Raw genomic sequence first — 8,730 nt, forward strand, 5'->3', positions numbered from 1 at the left:
GGGCTTCATTCTATAATCACCTTAAAGCAATTAATCGTGGAGCGTGTGCATCCGTATATGATCAATTTTATATCAGTAAATATAAAAAAAATATAGAAATTTTGGGATTTTTCATATACGGATTCAAATTTCGTTTAAAACCTTAGTTCACTTAAGAATAATGTAATTATGCTGAAGCACACTTTGTATTGTCTTGTCACCGTGGTTTTATAGTATGTCAGTATGAGCTGAAAACAATCATAAGTAAAGAACTTTCAGCAATTTTAATGATCTTTCAACCCGTTCTGGATTGTTTTTTGCAATTTCCATGCGAAGATCAAGAAATGGTCACAAATCTTCAATATTTCATACATGTTGTGCAAATAGTCAAAGAAGAGCTTAGCTTGATTAACTGTACACATCGTAGTTGCTAATCTTGATTGGCCGAGAAACAGTAAATATGCACAGCTCACCAATTAAATAATATTCTTGGGCTACAAAAAAGTTATTCTTATTGTATACATATATGCTTCGAAGTTTCCAATTCATGACCAAAAGCTATGCCGGTCACGTCCTCAATTTAGGATTAGGAGAGGAAAATTGTAATAAAAGACCGAGGTATGTTCTGCATCTCCGTGAGCGCTACGGGAAAGGAATCGTTGGTTAGTAGTGAAGGTAATTAATGTGTAGCCCCTTGGTAAGCGACTAAATATTTATTGTAAACTAAGATATTTTGAAAACAAGAAGACGAAAACTGTGTTTCAAATCAATCCAACGCAAGATCAATGTGCTTCGTTTAATAAGCTTCTACAATATGATCGATTCCGCACTAAATAATTTTGTGCTCTTCGATGCAGACATTAGTTTTATCACTTCGCGTTCTCCCACACTAGCTGGCGTGATCAACATCAACAAGGTCGATTGTACACTGGTTAAACAAATTTCTGCTACGCGAGGTAGATTTTTTTCACTTCGCGTTCTCCCGGACTAGCTGCCGTCCCATGACCAGCAGCAACACGATCGATTCCGCATTCATATTGTACAAATAGTAAAAAATATCACAAAATAAATTTAAATCTTGGGAACACTAAAGACGTTTCATAGAAGAAAACTACATACGTATTTGTCGACTAAGAAAGGGGTTATGTAGTAAGCGTTAATAGAAAAAAATGTATAGGGGAAGATCCCCCAGCGCCGGACACCTCCCAATACCGGACACTTCTAAAAACAACACTTTCAGAGATCCCTCCATAGTTTTATGTAGTACGAAAGAAAGCTATTGAAAAATCCTTTACCTGCATAGAATATCAGATCCTCATTATGTAAACTTTGTACAAAAATTGAAATTGGCCAAAAATGTTAATTTTTTTCATGTTTCGGCTTATTTTAGAAGGTTTAAATCAACAATATTAAAATCAATCGAATGCATTCTGAATATGTCGAGATGGTCAATATTAGTCATATATCAAATAGCGATCATGATTTGTTAGATATATTATGTATCTATGGTGCAATTTCAATTTCTGTATCCGATAGCTGTCCCCCGGGTCCGGACAGTGAGTTTTTTCATGTGATCAGATATCCATTATTTGTACCTGTTTTGTTAAACTTACTTTAATTCAAATGTTTTTCCTTGCTGAGGTATCAGAAAGCCACAGAAATAGGCAGAAATAAATTTTGAAGATGTCATTGAAAATTGAGGGAATTTGGAGTAGGGTGTAAGAAATTCAGCTGGAGAATCAAATAAGCTCTACTAACACGTCTGTATATCTACAACTTGAAGCAAGTGAAAAATATTACTATTCAAAATTATGTTTCCACTCATGTAACAGGAACTTGGTCAAATTTGAACATGATGCATTATGTCCGGTATTCGAGGACACTTTTCTGAACCATGAAAATTCATCATCAAAATATGTCGTCGAATAACGTGTTCAATTGATCAAATATAGTTTGTATGAATCATCAATGATCATATTTTGTGTATATAGTATACAAGCAAACATAATCTGGATAATTAGAGAGTTTTTCGTTAAATGGCTTATGTGTCTGGCACTGGGGGATGGAGAGATGCGGCCTCGAACCGTGTATCGTGGCGTCAAATTGTTGATTCAGTGTTATCTGTATAGATGTAGACTAAATAAATGAATGAATGAATGTGTCTGGATCTCCCCCTACCCTGAAGTTTTGAAAACAACAAAAACAACCAGTTTAAATTTGTTTCGAAATTCCGCGGAATTCCGTTAAATTTCGTTAGAAGCTAGTTTTTTTCTAGCGAAATTTTTGTAATTTTACGAAACGAAACGAAATCAAGAAATCAGATTTCGTCATGCCCAAATTACGCGAAATTCCGCAGAATTTCGTTTCGAACCACCTGAAACGAAATTTTTCGAAATACCGCATATGCTTAGTTGTCCTGCATAGTAGGCAAAAATGCGTGTTGTGAACTGCTCATGCGAAATTTCCATACGAATCTTAATTTTAGTTTTTATGGATTTACTCAACCCGATCGGGTAGACCCGATCAAGTAGAGGACGATTTGCGGACCCTCCGCAAACTGCGTGGTTGGCGACGTGCAGCCATGGACCGATCTGAATGGAGAAGATTTTTATGTATTGCACAAACCACTTCCCCTTTAGTCTGGTAATAAAGAAATAAAATAAACAAATAGGTGGCGCTAGTGTGCTTGCAATATTCTCATACAAGTGAAATACTGTTCTAGCTTGAGATCCTTTGTGCCTACACTCAAGTTGTATTCGGCAAAGTTGTTCAGGATATCCAAGAATACAAAGCGGTGCTCAGTGTAATGAGTACTTCTTCCATGAAGCGGCGCTAGTGAGCAGTTATATTTGAGTATATTGTTCCTTGTAAGATCTTATGTATTTTGAGGCGTAGTATTTTTGGCAAACATTAATGGTGCGGTAGGGTCTTCCAAAGGTTTTATTCTCATTCAACTTGCTCTAGTGATGCAAATGATAGAATGCGTTTACAGAATATGTTTAGGTTATTCAAGTAAACCCTGGAGTTAAGGCCCTGTAGCCAGTGTAATGAAAGGTTTAGTTTCCCATATTTGTTTGCTTACAAACTTGCATCGGCTTGTGCTCAATCGGTTTTTGTTCAAATCGGCTTTTGGAGGACACTCGGATGGAATAGAGTGAGCGTGGTAGAGGTGGTTCATTATCGAATCACTCTTCTAATATTCATATGGGTTAAGGATCTAATCTAAAGAGGCCTTACATTAAGCTTGAGAAATATATGAATAAAAAATGACTACTTCATTTCTTCTCAATAGAAATGAAGTAGAAAGACATGCACTAAACAAATGACACGGGTATACTACAAAAGTTCAATGAAATGGACGCAGTGGTTCATCCCGAACAAAAAAAAAAAAAAAAAATTGGTTAAGGAGGGCCCTTACGGTTCCTTGGGCATACAAGTAGCATCATGTTATAGCCTCATGATATTCGAATGCAAAAATGGTACCATAGCTCAGGAACCTTGCAGTTAATAACTGTGGAAGTGCTGAGTGAGTACTAAGCAGCGATGCGGCAATGTCTTAGTGGGGGATGTAATGCCAATACTACTATAATATACGACAGTACCAATAGTTTCAAACCAGGATGTTATCGATCATTTAGTAATTTGCGTTTGTTCATTTAGTAGTTTGTCAATAACTCATTCCAGAAGCTGAATTTCAAAATGTTTTGTATGGTGGACTTCTAGTGCGAAAGTTTTTCTACAACTCTGCCTAAAGGATCGGAAACTATAACGAACGTAACTGCTGAAGGAATGAAGGAAATACATTCAGTCGTTTTCGTGTAATGCGCATACGAACACAGACCATTTTATTTTTATTATATAAAATTAGGAGCAGGGAAAAGCCCACTTGAGTAGAACCATGGAATCTATCACAAATGAACGCAAAACCTACTCATCTTTTCATATCAACAGAAATACAATAATTCCAAATGATACATTGTTTGACTTAAATTACTTAATATTAGAAAATATATCCTAATGGCCTATGCAAATGTGTGATACTGTTGGAAGCTGTGAGGAGTGTAGTAAACCGTTTTCGAAGAAAAGCCCGGTGAAATTACAGAGCATTTATTGGCGTTGAGGACCATACGATTGATCTCGCACCATTTGACGAAAATGTTGAGTTGCATTGTAGAAACAGAGCATCCTGATCATCATTAATAGTCCAGTATAATTTAAAATCATCGGCAAAAGAAAGCTTGAAGGATTCGAGCACAAGATATACTAGAAATATCAGAGGTCCTAAGTGACTACCTTGTGGCACACCTGACGTAACACCAAAGGTTTGCGAGGTGGAGTCTCCAATGATGATGTCCATTTCCCGATCAGTTAGATAGGATTCAAGCCATAACAGAAAGGAAAAACCTAAGCGTTCAAACTTGGCAATTGTAATCCTGTGATTGATCTTATCGAAGGCAGCCGAAAAATCAGTGTAGATAAAGTCCACTTGATATCTTTTCTGCAAAGATTGGTTGATGAACGACGTTTAGAGAGTCAGATTCGTATTCGTTGAACCTTACCTTATGAATCCTGTACACCTCCGGTGGTGCAAAGGGCCGACTTGAAAGATCTCCATCCTGAGCGTTGCCCAGCTATCGCTTTAAGGGGCGATTCAAATATGACGTTCACTACTTTTTGGGATTTCTAGACCACCCCCCCCCCTCTGTTAGGCTTTTTTGTTTACCTAGTACATGTACTGTCACAAAATCTTAGACCCCCTCCCCCCTTAAAACCTGTGACATCATTTTTAAAAGACCCCTAACATGTTGCAAGGTTTGATTTCGGTCGACTTCTTTTATTTCTTTATTGAGGCTTCGCCGCCAAGAGCCTCTGGGTCAACCTTTGCTACGATGTCCCGCTGGGTTCCAGTCTAATGCTTGTTTACAGATTTCGTTTCCGCCCGTACGTAGAGTGTGGCCGACCCAGCCCCACTTTGGATCCCGAATTGCTGTTGCTATCGGCCTCTGGTGACAACGACGATGGAGCTCGTTGTTTGAGATCCAGTTGTGAGGCCACCAGGCCCGAATTATATACCGCAGGCATATGTTAATAAACACCTGCAGCCGTTGAGTGTTCTCCAATGATACACACCATGTTTCGCTGGCGTATAACAGCACAGATTTCACGTTAGAGTTGAAAATTCGTACTTTGGTGCGTTCACTTGTCTGCCTGTTTTTCCAGTTATTCCTTAAACTAACAAAGGCAGCCCTTGCTTTCTTGATCCGTGCGCCTATGTCGATCTTGGTACCGCCGTCGTTGAACGCCTTGGCATAAAACCATATTGATGCTCGGAGACGACTGGGGGACGAACAGGGACGTTGCTAGCGGCTTCATTGATTTGGTGTATTTCCAGGGAATCGTCGGTGAACACATTCGAGAATTGCTGTTGAAATAAATTACAGATGTCTTCTGTCGATGAACATTCGATACTCCCATTGGTCATGACAGTGGGAAGACCAGATTCCTCTCGTTGTTGGTTGACGTAGTTCCAGAATCCTTTGGGATTGTGGCGCAGTTTTACTTGCACTTTTCGTTGATGAGCGATGTACAGTTTTTTATTCAAGCGCTTGTAGCGAGCGTTGATTGAGTTATAGTTGAGTTTGCACTGGTGGCCAGTGGTGCGAATTCTCAATCTCAGTGACTGAAATTTGTTGGATATTGATACCATTCCCTCTTCACACTCACTTCCTAGTAGTGAAAACTGAGAATGGTTAGCAGCAACAATCAAAGATAAAGTAAACAAAAGACCTCTCTTCTCATTGCACACGCAGCCCGCACTGGGAGTCTATTCAGATCACTCGCTGCTGTGTGAACGCGACGGCCCTATATAAATGCATTGGTGAATACTATCACTTGAAAGACAATGACAGGAAATTTGTGCCGAATGATCATCAGCTTCAGCCCGCTGTTGGCAAACCGAGTTTGCTAAGATACTCCTGCTTTGTCGTTCTGACTGAAAGGTACCGTCATAGACAAAGAGGAGCAGAGAAAAATACAAAACAAAAGAATCACACTCAGCAGGCATTGTTGATAAATTGCACCACTGCTGGTGGCTTTTATATTTCGAGTATTTACATAAAGCAGACCGTTTACGGCTTTTCAGGCGCTTGAGATAGTTGTTTCCCCATGGTGGATTATGCGGCGATTCACTGGATCGTTTTGGAATGAATTGATCTATTGCATATAATACGATGTTGGAGAAACGGGTCACTGATGAATTGAGATCTTGATCGATGTGCTCATGCCAATTAACGCTGGATAGGAATGCATTCATATTCCTATAATTGCCATTCTTGAAGTCATAGTAAACAGCTTCAACGGGATCCGAAAACACACATTGTGGGACACCGCTTACTTCGACTAGCAGCGCAGGATGGTGAATCGAAGATTTTACTAGTGGTGAAGGTGCTTCGATCAATCAAAAGTGTACATCTCCATCAATGCTACCGTAACAAAGATCAAGAATCCGACCGTTATTGTTATGTACAAAATTCAACTAGGATACACGCGCCAAGTTATAACCTTGACCTCAACATATCCCAGAACGAAATATGCACATTCTACGAATGGTGCAATAAAAGCCTATTGCAACTGAATGTAAAGAAATGTAACCTTATATCATTCAGCAAAAAAAGAACAGCATCAAATCTCTCAATTAAATTAGGAAACCAGGTTGTAGAAAAATGCGATAGGGTTAGGGATTTAGGAATTATCTTAGACTCCAAACTAACGTTCATCGACCACTACAACACAATTATTCATAAAGCAAATAATATGATGGGTTTTATAAAACGTTTCTGCTATAACTTTCATGACCCATACACAATTAAAACATTATATATTGCTTATGTAAGGTCGATACTGGAATATTGCAGCATTGTATGGTCTCCATTTTCAATAACACACAAAGAAAGATTAGAATCAGTACAAAAACAATTCCTATTATTTGCTTTTCGTAAATTAGGTTGGACAACATTCCCACTTCCATCATATGAGGCACGCTGCAAGCTTATAAACATTCAATCTTTGAAAGAGCGTCGTGAAACTGCAATGGTTTCATTTATTAACGATATAGTTTCGCAGCGTATTGATTCAACAAACATTTTATCGAAATTAAATTTCTACATACCATCTCGACAACTGCGTCATCGACATACATTTTTAATTAATCACTGCCGTACAAATTATGCGCAATTCGGACCTTTCAATCAGATGATGGCCATCTATAATGAACACTGCGAAACTATTGACTTTACAATGTCTCGGCAGAACCTAAAAAAATATTTTGTCAAAATTCGAAACCTACACATCTAAATTTACATTAAATCGCAAAATTAAACACTACTTAACCAAACTATTTTTATTTTCATACACTATAATACCGTATTTATAGCATTAAGAAAATAAAGAAAAACATGTATATTGTATATGTACTAGTCTACGTCGGTTGACGAAATAAATAAAATAAATAAATAACCATCAATCAGCCTATCGACAGTGGAGCTGATAGAAATTGGATTTGCTTGGTTTCCATTTAATGTTGGGTAGGTTGTAATCGCCAATTATCAATAAGCTATCCCTGATACTCATTTTATTGGTTTTTATTTTATTACATTTTATTTTATATTTTATTTTATTTTATTTTATTTATAGATATAATCATAGATAGAATGATAAGCAAAAAAAGGGCAAACAAATTTAGCAGTGTATCATCATTTGTCATCCATCATCAATCGACGCGGATGGAAATGATAGTTGATCGGGTGCTTAGAAGCGAGCGTATAGAAAGTTCGGCTCGGTTCGGAAAAAAGATCAACGCATCTGTTGAGCGGTGCTGCATACGTGCAAGGCGACAGACAGACGCGTATACCGACGTGTGCTTGAGGGAGACAAATGATGAAAGAGTTTTGTTTCAGCTATGTAGAACTTGGTCTGGCTCTGGTTCAGGCAGTCTGTTGGTAATTGTTGTAGCGTTAGCACGCTTTGCATTTTTTAGCCGGTTGGTAATTTAGATTACCAGCCGAATGGCGGATTATATCTACAATCAAGTTTGGATCTTGTGTGCGATCCGGAGGAATGTAAATATCACAGATAAAAAGAGTGTGTGAATGAAAAATCACAGCTACCCAAAGTTGTTCGACGCTCTCAATACTAGGTATCAAAAGTTGTCGTGCATTGAAATTGGCAAGCAAAGCCTATAGTACTCCTCCACCTGACTTTTTTCTGCTATTGTTAGGGTTACGGTCCAAGCAAAAAACGTTGAAAGAGGATCCAAAAATTTGAGAAGAAACCGTGTCTTCTTTTAACCATGTAAGAGCGTACGCATCATAACAAGCATCGGAGCTGGCGAGAAGATAGTTAGAGATGCTAGTGTTGATACCGCCACACAAGATACATACTCATGCAATGGCGGGCATAGAAAAGCTTTCAATCAATAACTGAGGCAATGCTAAAAAGAATACTAAGTTGAAAAGCAGGCCAAGTTCCAGTTGGAATGTAGAGCCATTGAAGAAGAAGAAGAATTTGAGCGGTATCTCCAGTAAGCCTTGTGTGCAAAGGTGTAGGATTGCCAATCCGGAGATAGCGAGATCGATTCTTGGTCCAGTCTAGGATAATTTTGGATGGGAAGCATTCTTGACTCCCTGGGCATAGTGTATCCATTGTACTTGCCACACAAAATACATACTCATGCATTTGCGGGTATAGAAAACT

Source organism: Armigeres subalbatus, chromosome 2 (genome assembly GCF_024139115.2).
Source record: "Armigeres subalbatus isolate Guangzhou_Male chromosome 2, GZ_Asu_2, whole genome shotgun sequence".
Lineage (NCBI taxonomy): Eukaryota > Metazoa > Arthropoda > Insecta > Diptera > Culicidae > Armigeres > Armigeres subalbatus.